The sequence below is a fragment of the Lithobates pipiens genome, unplaced genomic scaffold (genome assembly GCF_037356315.1).
Source record: "Lithobates pipiens isolate NorthernLeopardFrog02 unplaced genomic scaffold, aLitPip1_a1.2 Scaffold_25, whole genome shotgun sequence".
NCBI classification, from domain to species: Eukaryota; Metazoa; Chordata; class Amphibia; order Anura; family Ranidae; genus Lithobates; species Lithobates pipiens.
In genome coordinates this window covers 121,292,141-121,306,515 of record NW_027507787.1, presented here as the reverse complement: position 1 = coordinate 121,306,515, position 14,375 = coordinate 121,292,141, and positions in this window count along the sequence as shown.

Here is a 14,375-nt window from a genome sequence, read left to right as displayed (position 1 = left end):
CAGGGACAGTTGAGAGCTATGTGTGCATATATTTTCTGCATCATTTTTATATTGCTGAATAGCTGGTGGACTTTGTACATAGTTTGTGCAACGCAGAGTTAATTACTCTAGAGGATTTTTTCTTTTGACTTTTTTTGGCAGAACAAACTGCCATCAAACCACCCCCTGCCTTCGGTGCAATGATAGGCACTGATTGGCAGCACTGAGAACTGCTAGGTGGCACTGATGGGCACTGATTACCAGCACTGGTGGACACTGATGGGACTACACTGATAATTTACATCCTGTGATCAGCTGTCATTGGCCTCTGTGATTGTCCTTTTACCCCAATCCATGATCAGCTGGGTTCAAAGGACTTGGCAATCACAAAGCGTGCCTCCTGCTGCTGCAGGGGGTGTGTGGTCAGCGATCACGGGAGGACGTCCATGGGCGCCCTCCTGGCATTGTATGCCCGCACTGTAGCCATCATATTGCTATAGAGTGGGTGGAAAGCAGTTAATATAGATTTAAAGCTCTTTGCTAAGGTATTGGCAAATAGGCTACACATTCATATATATCCCAACTGGTTCATATGGCTCAATGTGATGAGAGTAAGAGACCTGATTTACTCTGCACGATTGAAAAGGGCAGGACATGTACCTACAGGCGCCCTTTCTAGAGAGGCCCCCGTCATCTCTGGCCATTCATTTGCCCAAGGCCAATAGGGGGGCGGTCCTTGGTTTCTTGCTCCCGCAGCAGGTGAAATACTGAAATTGACAGCCGGGGGTGATCGGTGCGGCAGTGAGGGCAGTTACAAGCATCAATCTCCATGTATGGCTTTCAATGGAGCACTGAAATACACTAAAGGGAAAGGAGAAAAAGCGACTTTCAGCTGCTGCATTTAAAAGCCATACAGGGAGATTTGTAACTGCCCTCGCCGCACCAATCACCCCCGACTGTCCATCCAATTTCCTTTAATTTCTGGGCCCCTCTGTGTTCTAATCAGGGACAGATCTAGGGGGGTTCTGGGGTTATCTCAGCCCCCCATATTTTAGCTGCACCGTCCATCCCTCTCCCAGGTCTCTGATGCCTCATCTCTGTTAAACGTCCATCTTCTCTTGCATTCTCATACAGTGCCCAATGCCCAGCCCCTCCCCCATCCTCCACATCAAAGGAAGAGGAGAGACAGGCTGGATCTGCTCTGCCTCCCCCTGTGCCCACATTTCAGTCTGTGTAGCTTCTGTGAAGGACACGTGTGGGTGGAAAATAGATCAGCCGGCAACTCTGTGATGCTTCTGACTGAGCCAGTGAGCAGGCAACCACCCATGTGAGCCCTTCCTTCATCCATTCCATACTCCCTTACTTATTTGTTTCCTTCCTTCTCCCCTTCCCCCTTCCTTCCTCTCTCTCTCCCTTCCTTCCTTCCTTCCTTCCTCTCTCCCTTCCTTCCTTCCTCTCTCCCTTCCTTCCTTCCTCTCTCCCTTCCTTCCTTCCTCTCTCCCTTCCTTCCTTCCTCTCTCCCTTCCTTCCTTCCTCTCTCCCTTCCTTCCTTCCTTCCTCTCTCCCTTCCTCCCTTCCTGCCTTAACTTCCCCTCTCCTCTTCTCTTCTCCCCCATGTTGAGAGGATGTGAAACAGAAAAGAGAGGGTGCACCAGCCTTGTGCATTATCCTTTAGTACATTTATTCAAAAAAACATAATTTAAAGCTACTCACAAAGGTAGAAAGGAAATCTCACTTATTACAGTCTTTGACTTGTGACAGTCTGTCCACTGATAGCAGTCTCCAGGTCCCGAAGAGAGGACGTGCGAACTGCTGCTGGCTGACGCGTTTTGAACGTATACCTTATTCCTCAGAGCATAAGAGTGTTACTCTCTTGCAGCTACTTATACATGTGTTTATCTGGGAAGCACATCCCAGATTCACTCTAGAGCCCCTCCCCTAAAAAGCTTATACACTTATACATGTGCACATTAGCCCCTTTAGCTATAGGCACATATACATTTATAATATATAGCACATAACAATAATATTAATACTAAAATTTGTATACACCCAATGTGGGGCTTACTGCTGTATATACATGTGTATGCACACTCTGTGTGTGTGTGCATGATGATATTGCATGTGAGTACATGAATAAATATTCATGATTTACTTCACCTCTTGGATTGCCTATTATGGCATTTCCCCACATGGGCATATATGCAAGTGTGCATGTCCCCCTATATGCAATTGATTATGTGTGTGTGTATGGGTGCATGCAGCAAACACTATAGACATGGAGTTCCTCTCTCCCTTTTCTCCCTTCTCCCCCCCCACCCCCCCCCCTTTACTTTTTTCAATATTTCTCTCATCCATGATCTTAATATTTAACATTTTAATATACTAGCACTTCTGCGAATGGCTACAGAGGGGCGATCATATTGACATGCTTGTCCACCTTGTCCTCTATACTAAATCTCCAACAAAATGGTGGATAGTGTTTACAACCACTGACGCCAATCCGTGCGGCATTGGGCCCATGGGAAATTATGTCAGGATTACACTTCTGCCCTTTGGACCGCAATGGAAAGGAAGTAACCTGGCGTGCATTCCACTCACCGCTCTGGGATGCTGCAGTGTATTTTTGAGGTAAAAAGGAGGGGAAGAGGGAATGTCTAAGATAAACATCTAAATCGAGATGAGGAGAAAATTAATGGTGGAAAGGATATTTGTGCCCCTGAACAATTGATCAACTACAGTCCCTGTTGGGACAGGCGCATCTTAATGAGGGTCATATTCCTGTCGCTGTCCTTTATACTGTGCCCTGAGGTCTCCCTTAAGCAGCTTATGATACTGTAGCACTGAAATTTTTGCCATCTAATGCAATGTTAATGTGAATACAAAGTAAACCTATGGACAATGTTATTCATTAGTATTTGGCGCCATCTAGTGACCAAAACTGGAAATGGACTTTAGTTATTTTCCTTTTCATGGTGTTGGAAAGATAACAGGAAGTGACTGTGTTTACTTTTGTTATTTGACCTTATCTTTTTTTTCTGTTAAATCTTCTTTATTATTTTTCTTATAACAAATACAACGAACCAATACTTTCAATCTTAAGACATTTGGGGTTTACACATATACCCCAGTATCTTCACAGTCATACATTCCTTTACATATCCATGATAACATTATATGGTGGTTTTAGAGGGGGGGGTTTGTTGTAGCGGAGATGTTCTGTGGAGAAACAACAAAAAAAAAAAAAAAAAAAAAAAAAAAGGTTTTTGTGTTTATCCTTTCTCTTTCTATAGCCTTCCTTTGGTGCGTTATTTATACTTTGTGCAAGAAAGAGAGGAAAAAAAAAAAAAAACAAAAAAAAAAAAAAAATTTTTGTGATTGTGATATTTATATTAATGTCTCCGCATATGGTCATCTCCGCTCTTCCCCACTCCCCCCTCCCCAAGCCCTTTCCAATCCTTTTTCCACTTCCCATTTATCTTAAAACATACTACAAACAATAACAATACAACAAAACGACAAAATTTAACGGTTGTGGTTCGGTTCTCATTTCCCCCCTTCCCCTTCCTTCCTTCCTTTCCTTTGACCTTATCTACCCAGAATGCCAGGTGACCTACCCATGATCACCCTCTAGAGAACTGCATGCTGAGTAGGCTATAAAAGGGCTCATGCAGCCATTTTCTCTCTCTTCTGGACACATGGCCTGCCTGTGAGGAGGTCTCCAGACAACTGCAGCCTGCGGGGCAGCAATCTAAAGCCAGAGGAGGAGGACTTCACACCACAGCGTGCTGGGATAGCAGTGTGGTCGGATCGGGAAGGATCCAGAGGCACCCTGATGGAGGTAACTGAGAGCTCCTGGTGACCTTGTGAAGCTGAACAGCGTGAAGGTATGGCTGCAGCAAATGGACCGAAACCAGCAGAGTGGAGCTGACTTATTCTTCAGACCCAGTTTGGTGAGAGGGTTGTTGCCCACAGTTTCTTATGCACTTGCATACACCTAGACTTTAACACAGTGTTGCTGGGACTTGTAGTCCCACAGAGGAGAATCTAATAGACAGACTGGGTTTAAAGTGGTTGTAAACCCTTACAACACACTTTGACCTACAAGTAAGCCTAGATTAAGGCTTACCTGTAGGTCCAAGAAATATCTCCTAAACCTACATGGTTTAGGAGATATTTGCCGAATGACAGGCACCACTGTCTAAAGAGATAAAAGAGATATGTGGCGCTGACTCAAATAAATAAATAAAAATACTGATAATTAATGTGTAGCATAAACACACTAAATAGATAGCACTTCCAAGACCATGCTAACGCTGTGTGCTGGATAATCAAGTGCAAACAATTTTCAACATAATGAATGGTAATAATCATTCATAATGCAGAATAAACGAATAAATTGCAGACATAAAAATAAAGTGCAAAAATATTTCCAAAGTGCAGTACAGTCCAGTACAAGAGGAAGAAAAAAACTTCAAAATGACAGTTCATAAGGAAAAAGTGCATGTGCAAAAACAGCCGAACAGAATTCATTTCATCCAATTTAGTATCACCATCCGTGGTGCGCCACTCATTTGTCCCAGCCTCTCACCTCATAGAAACGCGCCTACAGGTCAAATCAAGCCTTGGTATAGATATACACTGGATCCTCAGCAATCAATTGACCCCCACTGATATGCACAGCAATGTCGGTATCAAGATGAATTTCAGGCTCATCAGATGCAGTATAGTCATGCAATAAAGAAGGGGGGCTCCATAGTGTAGTAACTCAATCCGATTTATTCTAAAAAAAAAATTCAGAATCGTAGGTACAGCTATGTAAGGTACTCCGTTCTTGGCCTCGACCGGAAGTGATGACACCTGGCTCCTCCCTGACACATTGTGTCACTGAACACGTGACTTGATCAAAGGGTGATTGAGTCAGATGTTTATTGCCAGTTTATATAGTGAATTCCGCTGTCATAGCAACAGCAATTGTTAATAGAACTTCCTGATTCTCTCCAAATTTTAACAGCATGCTAGCAATACTAGGAATCCTCCTACACATTTCATAGAATGCTTTTAAAACACTAAAATAAAAACATAAATGATGCATGATAAAAGCGATCTGGGAGAGCCATCTGGTGGTGAGATCACATAAATAACCCATACAAATACAAAACTCTTTGACATTTAGTGAATAAAATAAAAATTATGCAGATAACGAAAATCTCTTGACATAATACATATGGCATTTACAAGAGGAAAAAGGGATAGAAAACAAAAGGCAGGCATAATCCAATGCTGGGCACTGCCATCTAGTGGATCTCATACATATAGAAAGAACATCTTATAATAAGGATCTCTAGTAACATCTAATATCTAGTAACATCTAAGCCCTTGTACACACGGTCAGATATTCCGACGGAAAATGTCCGATCGGACCATGTTGTCGGATAATCTGACAGTGTGTGGGCTCCATTGCACTGTTTCCGTCAGAATATCCTATGGATCAAGTTTGAGAGCTTGGCTATAAAAATTTCCGACAACATGATCCGATCGCGTCAGTTCCAATCGTGTGTAGCCTAGTCCGATGGACAAGGTGCTACGCATGCTCAGAATAAATTCTGAGACGGAAGCGCTCGGCCAGGTAAAACTACCGGTCGTAATCGATATAGCACATTCGTCACGCTGCAATATTAAAAATTCTTTAATGCAGCGCATTCTTTTTCTTTACAATGCTAGAAGAATTAAGTTGTTTTGCTACTCATATTCACACACACTTCTCCCAAACGTATTTCTTTTATTCTTTTTCCTCATTTCATGAATACAATATTTTAATTTGTCACATTTCCCCAATAATTTTTTATTTATCTCAAATTTTTTTTGGTGTGTTTTGTGTGTCAACTTACCACAACACCATTATTATCTTTTTATTTTATTGTTTTCTTTTTTAACCACTTGCTTACTGGGCACTTAAACCCCCCTCAGTCCCAGACCAATTTTCAGCTTTCAGTGCTCTCACATTTTGAATGACAATTACTCAGTCATGCAACACTGTAACCAAATGATTTTTTTGTCCTTTTCTTCATACCAATAGAGCTTTCTTTTGGTGGTATTTGATCACCTCTCGGTTTTTTATTTTCTGCGCTATAAATGAAAAAAGACCGAAAATTTTGAAAAAAAATGAATTTTTCTTCGTTTCTGTGACAAAATTTAGCAAATTAGCAATTTTTCTTCATAAATTTTGGCCACAATTTATACTACTACACATCTTTGGTAAAAATAACCCAAATTTTTGCATATTATATGATCTGTGTGAAATTTATAGAGTCTACAAGCTATGGTGCAAATCATAAAGATTTGCAAAAAAAGATCACATCTGATGTACTAAGGCCTATCTCCATTCTTGAGACCCTAACAAGCCAGGAAAGTACAAATGCCCCCCAAATGACCCCTTTTTGGAAAGTAGACATTCCAATGTATTTAGTAAGAGGCATGGTTAGTTATTTTAAGTTGTCATTTTTTCCCATAATTCTTTGCAAAATTACGATTTTTATTTTTTTTTTTTCACAAAATTTTCATTGTAATAGCTTATTTCTCCCACACGGAATGTGCATACCACAAATAACACCCCAAAATACATTCTTCTACTCCTCCTGAGTATAACGATACCACATGTGTGAGACTTTTACACAGCCTGACCACATACAGAGGCCTAATTTTGAAGTAGCACCTTCAGGCATTCTAGGAGCATAAATTACACATTTCATTTCTCAACCACCTATTACAGTTTTGAAGGCCCTGGAACACCAGGGCAATGGAAACGTCCAGAAAATGACCCCATTTTGGAAAGCTAACACCCCAACGTATAATCTATGAGGCATAATGAGTCTTTTCAATGGTTCATTTTTTTCCAGAAGTTTTCGGAAAATGTGGAAAAAAATTAAAACGCATTTTTTTTTACACAAAGTTGTCCGTTTATAAGATATTTCCAACGCATAGCATTTACATAGCAAAAATAACACCCCAAAATACGTTCTACTACTCCTCCTGAGTATAACGATACCAAATGTGTGAGACTTTCACACAGCCTGACCACATACAGAGGCCTAATTTTGAAGTAGCACCTTCGGCATTCTAGGAGCATAAATTACACATTTCATTTCTCAACCACCTATTACAGTTTTGAAGGCCCTGGAACACCAGGGCAATGGAAACGTCCAGAAAATGACCCCATTTTGGAAAGCTAACACCCCAACGTATAATCTATGAGGCATAATGAGTCTTTTCAATGGTTCATTTTTTTCCAGAAGTTTTCGGAAAATGTGGAAAAAAATGAAAACGCATTTTTTTTTTACACAAAGTTGTCCGTTTATAAGATATTTCCAACGCATAGCATTTACATAGCAAAAATAACACCCCAAAATACTTTCTACTACTCCTCCTGAGTATAACGATACCACATGTGTGAGACTTTTACACAGCCTGACCAAATACAGAGGCGCAACATGCAAGAAACACCGTCAGCGTTCCAGGGACACATAGCCTGCACATACCAAGAATTACACCCCCAAATACATTATGCTGAGCAAAGGGTAAAGAAAAGATTACCTGTGGTTTTAGAAGCGCAGTTGTCCACAGGAGGATATCACTGGTCCAGGCAGCAGGCAGGGACTTGGTCAGCAACAGCGAACACAATTTTTCAGGCAGCAGGCAGGGATACTGTCCATATTACAGTCCAGGGTTAGTGCAGAGATGTCAGCAGTGCCAAAAATATTGGTCCTGGTAGTAGGCAGGTCCTTGTGGTGTGGTCAGTGCGGCATGATGGCAGTAAGTCCTACAGGCAGCAGACAAAAGTAGAGCCTCGTTCAGGACAGAATGGGGATAGGGGTAGAGGCTTCTCCCTCCCAAATCTCTTTGAAGCCTCCGAGTCTCCAGACCCTAATCTAGGAATAAGAAAACAAAGAAAATTGTTTTCTTCTTCCAGAAAAACTATACTGGAGCCCCTCACATATGTGAGACCCCGTGTTGAATCCCACTAGTCCAGTTGCAGAATACAAGATCAGTCCAAGAGGCAGGCAAATATCGTGGTCAAACAGTCCAAGGTCAGTTCCAGATCAGGCAGAGATATATACAGAATCGTTAGACAGAAGCATGGTCGAATAACAGTCCAGGGTCAGTTCCAGATGAGGCAGAGGTATGTACAGAATCGTTAGGCAGAAGCGTGGTCGAATAACAGTCCAGGGTCAGTTCCAGATCAGGCAGCGGTATGTACAGAATCGGCAGGCATAAGAGTGGTCAAATAACAAGCCAGGGTCCGTTACAGAGCAGGCAGTGGCATAAGGGGTGTGAAGGTGTATGAAGGCAGGAACTGAGGATTATGTTTACCATACTTCACTAAAAATTTATTGAAGTATGGTAACGCCGAAAACAGTCGCCTATACAGAGGCCTGGTTGGGAAGGACATTGTGCACAATAATAAGATGTGTCTCTTCTGACTCCTGCTTTGGTACACACCTTACATCTTTTTTGGCGTCTTTTGCCTGCTGGTGTGGGGGGAATTTTATCCGGAAAGTGGCGCTCGGAGAGTCGACTTACAACGTCTGATCTGATATTTTCTGGTGGGCCGTTTGGGAAAATAAGGGCTGTGAAAACTTCCTCCTGGTAGCCAAAGAAACGTTTGGGGTTTTGGGTGGCGTTGCTGTAAATTACATATGAATTGTAAATGGCCAATTGAAAAAAATAAATTACTACTTTTTTGTACCAATGATATGTCCGTCTTGAGACCAGATATGGTTCCATCATTTGGTCGTTCCTCCCATGAACAAATTATACTCTGAAATACATTTGGGTTTCTTTACGGGGCCATTCCTTCTGGGGATTTCTACGAAGGTATCGTTGTGGATTGAAGACAACATATACACATCCCTTCTGTCCCTCCACTTCACTGCCAGAACCTCCTTGTTTCTTAGACTTGCGGTTTCTCCTTTCCGCAGCTTCTTGTTCACCAGACTTTGAGGAAAGCCCTTCCGGTTCTTTTTTACAGTGCCACATGCTGGCGTCTTCTTCCGGTGAAGGTTGTGGAACAGGGGCAGAGATGTGTAGAAGTTGTCTACATAGAGGTGGTAGCCTTTATCCAGTAGGGGGTATATGAGGTCCCAAACAATTTTTCCGCTGGATCCCAAATAATCTGGACAATTAGGGGGCTGTAGCTGGGTGTCCTTCCCTTCGTACACCTTGAAGGAATATGTGTACCCTGTGGCTCGGTCACATAATTTGTAGACCTTCACCCCATAGCGGGCCCTTTTGCTGGGCATAAATTGCTTCATCCTAAGCCTGCCACTAAATTTAATAAGGGACTCATCCACACATATGTGTTGGTCCGGGGTAAACAATTTGGGGAATATTTCAGAAAAATAATTTAGTATTGGTCGAATTTTGTAAAGGCGGTCAAAATTTGGATCATTTCGTGGAAGGCATTGGGAATTGTCACTGAAATGTAAGAACCTCAGGATCATCTGATACCTGGTTCTGGGCTTCACCGCGGAGAAGAGCGGTGAGTGGTGGAGGGGGTGGGTTGACCAGTAGGTACATAGTTACATAGTTACATAGTTACATAGTTAGCCAGGTTGAAAAAAGACACAAGTCCATCCAGTTCAACCTTAAAAACAAATAAATAAAATAAAAAATAATCGTACAATCCAGATACCCAATTTTATGCCCACAATTGATCCAGAGGAAGGCGAAAAAAACCCCCAGCAGAGCATGCTCCAATTTACTACAGCAGGGGGAAAAAATTCCTTCCTGATCCCCCAATAGGCGATCAGATTTTCCCTGGATCAACTTTACCTATGTTAGTACCTAGTTATATTATGTACCATCAGGAAAGTATCCAAGCCTTTCTTAAAGCAATCTACTGAACTGGCCAGAACCACCTCTGGTGGGAGTCTATTCCACATTTTCACTGCTCTAACTGTGAAGAAACCTTTCCGTACTTGAAGCTGAAATCTCTTTTCCTCTAGACGTAAAGAGTGCCCCCGTGTCCTCTGGGTTGACCGTACAGAGAACAACTCAACACCAAGTTCACTATATGGACCCCTAATATATTTGAACATGTTAATCATATCCCCCCTTAATCTCCTCTTCTCAAGAGTGAATAAATTTAGTTCCTCTAATCTCTCCTCATAGCTGAGTTCCTCCATGCCTCTTATCAGTTTGGTTGCCCTTCTCTGCACTTTCTCCAGTTCCCCGATATCCTTTTTGAGAACTGGTGCCCAAAACTGAACGGCATATTCCAGGTGAGGTCTTACTAATGATTTGAACAGGGGCAAAATTATATCTCTTTCTCTGGAGTCCATACCTCTCTTAATACAAGAAAGGACTTTGCTCGCTTTGCAAACAGCAGCTTGGCATTGCATGTTGTTATTGAGCTTATGGTCTACCAAAACCCCCAGATCCTTCTCCACTATGGATTCCCCCAGTTGTACTCCCCCTAGCATGTATGATGCATGCATATTCTTAGGCCCCAAGTGCATAACTTTACATTTATCAACATTAAACCTCATCTGCCACATAGTCGCCCAATTAGACAGTGTATTGAGGTCGGCTTGTAAATTGGAGACATCCTGTAAAGACGTTATTCCACTGCATATCTTGGTGTCATCTGCAAAGACAGAAATATTACTTTTGATGCCAGACCCAATATCATTTATAAAGATGTTAAAAAGTAAGGGTCCCAACACTGAACCTTGGGGTACACCACTGATAACCTTAGACCATTCAGAGTAAGAGTCATTAACCACGACTCTTTGAATTCTGTCTTCTAGCCAATTTTCTATCCATTTACAAACTGATATTTCCAAACCTGTAGACTTTACCTTACACATGAGCCGTGTGTGCGGAACTGTATCGAATGCTTTTGCAAAATCCAAGTATACCACGTCCACCGCCACCCCTCTGTCCAAGGTTTTACTTACCTCCTCATAAAAAGAAATCAGATTTGTCTGACAACTTCTGTCTTTCATGAATCCATGCTGTCTGTTGCTTAAAGTGTTATTGTTCAGCAAGAACTCGTCGATGTGGTCTTTTATTAAACGCTCCAGTATCTTCCCAGCTATAGAAGTTAAGCTAACAGGTCTATAGTTACTTGGTAAAGACTTTGATCCCTTTTTAAATATAGGCACCACGTTCGCCCTGCGCCAATCCAGTGGGACTATTCCCGTCATTAATGAGTCCCTAAAAATTAGATACAATGGCTCTGAAATTACAGAGCTCAATTCTTTTAGGATCCGTGGGTGGATGCCATCAGGTCCAGGTGCTTTATCCACCTTTATTCTGTCTAAGTATTTCTGGACCATATCCCTTTTGAGCCATTGTGGATCATTTGGGGCTGTGTCACTACCACCCCCATTATGGACATGAGCTCCCCCATGCTCTTTTGTGTACACAGAGCTGAAGAAAGTGTTTAATAAATTAGCCTTCTCTTTGTCCCCAGTCACCAACTCTAGATTGTTTTGTAAAGGGCCTACATGCTCAGACTTGACCTTTTTACTATTAATATATTTGAAGAATTTTTTGGGGTTTGTCCTACTATCGTAATTGTTTTTTTTTGTTGAGTCCCATATTAAATGCGAGGCCTAAAAAAAGCTTGAACTCCTCCACCGTTAGGTCTCTCCATTCGTAGGGACGGGCATAATAGGAGGTCGGATTTTGAAAAATAAATTGTTGTGCATACAGGTTGCACTGGGCCACAATTGACGCCAACATGTCCTCCGTAAAAATTAAATTAAAAAAATCGATGGGGCTAAAATTCTCCGTGTCCACCTGGACTCCTGGCTGGGCGGTGAAAGGGGGAACATTGGCCTCTCCTGAATTAGGAGGAAGCCACAAGGGGTTCTGAAGGGCATAGGGAAGGCCAGCATGGCTCCTAACCCTTTGGGGCTGAGATGACATCCCACTGGTACTTGGCCTTTCTTGCTGGGGCACTGCGGTGCTGGTGGACGGCATTGCGGTGCTGGTGGACGGCACTGCGGTGCTGGTGGACGGCACTGCCTCACTAGAACGCCTTCGCTTGATGGGCCGGATATCTTCCTCCTCGGATTCATCAGTCAGTGTTTCACTGCTGAGGACTGGCTCATAAGTTACATCTTCAGAATCCGAATCCGAAAAGGAATCGGAAGAGGAGAGCTCCCCGTTGCTCTCGTCGGCCGCGGAAATAATTTGGTACGCCTCCTCAGCGGAAAAGACGCGTTTAGCCATTGTAGCACTGATGGGCACTGATGAGGTGGCACAGATGGGCGTTTTTGAGGTGGCACAGATGGGCGCTTTTGAGGTGGCACAAATGGACACTGATGGGTCGGCACAGATGTGCACTGATTCATTGCACAGATGTGCAGATTTGTTGCACGGATGTGCACTGATGAGGCGGCAGATGGGCACTGCTGAGGCGGCAGATGGGCACTGCTGAGGCGGCACAGATGGGCACTGCTGAGGCGGCACAGATGGGCACTGCTGAGGCGGCAGATGGGCACTGATGGGTCGGCACAGATGTGCACTGATTTATTGCACGGATGTGCACTGATTTATTGCACGGATGGGCACTGCTGAGGCGGCAGATGGGCACTGCTGAGGCGGCAGATGGGCACTGCTGAGGCGGCAGATGGGCACTGCTGAGGCGGCAGAGATGGGCACTGCTGAGTCGGCACAGATGGGCACTGCTGAGTCGGCACAGATGGGCACTGCTGAGTCTGCAGATGGGCACTGATAGGTCGGCACAGATGTGCACTGATTTATTGCACGGATGTGCACTGATAAGGCAGCAGATGGGCACTGCTTAGGCGGCACAGATGGGCACTGCTGAGGCGGCACAGATGGGCACTGCTGAGGCGGCACAGATGGGCACTGCTTAGGCGGCACAGATGGGCACTGCTGAGGCACAGATGGGCACCGATTGGTACAGATGGGCACTGGCTGGCACTGGCAGGCACTGACGGGCACTGGCGGGGCACTGGCGGGCACTGGCGGTGCACAGGTGGGCACTGGCGGTGCACAGGTGGGCACAGGTGGGCACTGGCAGGGTAGATCTGGGCACTGGCAGGGCACTGGCAGGGTAGATCTGGGCACTGGCAGGGTAGATCTGGGCACAGGTGGGGTTTTTTATCAGTTTACTGTCACTTTTACACTCACAAACACCTTCGGTCTCCTCACACGCTATCGCTGTGTGAGGAGACACGTTCGGCAATGGGTGAAGATCTCATTTGTTTACATTTGAGATCATCATCCATTGGAGGAGGCGATCGCGCTGTAAACGGCCGCTGTGATTGGCCGTTTACAGCGATCTGTGATTGGCTGTGTCCAGCGGACACGGCCAACACAGATTTTCCCCGATGCGCGCTCCCGGGAGCGCGCGGGGAACTCTTAAAGGGGACGACGTCAATAGACGTAGTCCCGGAAATTGAGATCTGCGCTATACACGTCTTTTTACTATAGCGCGGATCTCAAGTGGTTAATCTAGAGGAGGTTGTTTGGTATTGGTGCCCCTTGTTATTATTTTGACTTTGTATTTTTGAAATGTACCTGCCTACTCACAAATTGTCCTTTTTGAAGTAAAACACATAGGCAAGTATTTCTTGAACCAAAAAAAAACTTTATTTAGGTGTCAGTAACAAATAAAGAGGGAGGCAGCGCTGGAGAAACTGGGGAGATTAGCAAAGCCTTTGGCCCCCAGGGCACACATCAACTATTTAAATGCAAAAATTGGTGGGCAGAGGAGTACATATCTGAGGGAGAGCAGTCTGGTCCTGAAGTCCGAGAAACCCGGAACAGCAGCAGATGACATCTATGTTCCCAGGCTGTGGTTCTTCAAGAAAGAGAAAAAGATTTACTGCACTCCTAATCTAAAAGATTAAAAACAAAAACCCAGTTACAGCTGCAGCTACCAGGATGTGATACACATCCAAAATACAATGCATATAAAGAACAAAATTAGCTGCGCTACCTACCCCCACTGAGGCTATTACTGTTTGTGCAAAGAAATGAAAATTAATCAGATAATTCCAATAGATTAAGTGAAATCAGCTAGAACAATTCATAAACAATCAAAATTAAGTGATAAATGCTGAAAATTAAATATGATTAAATTAATATAGTGATTAATAACAGTTAATTATATTCAAAAAGTGAATAAATAATTATAAATGAATAAATAAATTCATTAATTATTGACTATTAATTTAAATTATATTCAATAAATAATTATAAATAAATACAGTGATTATTAATTATAATTAAAAAACATAAAAACCCAGTGACAAATTAATAAAAAATTCATATCCATAAAAAAGTAAACCAGTGACCCACAACCAATGAGAAAAAAAACAAACAAAAAGTCGTTATACTGGAAGAGATATCTCTTT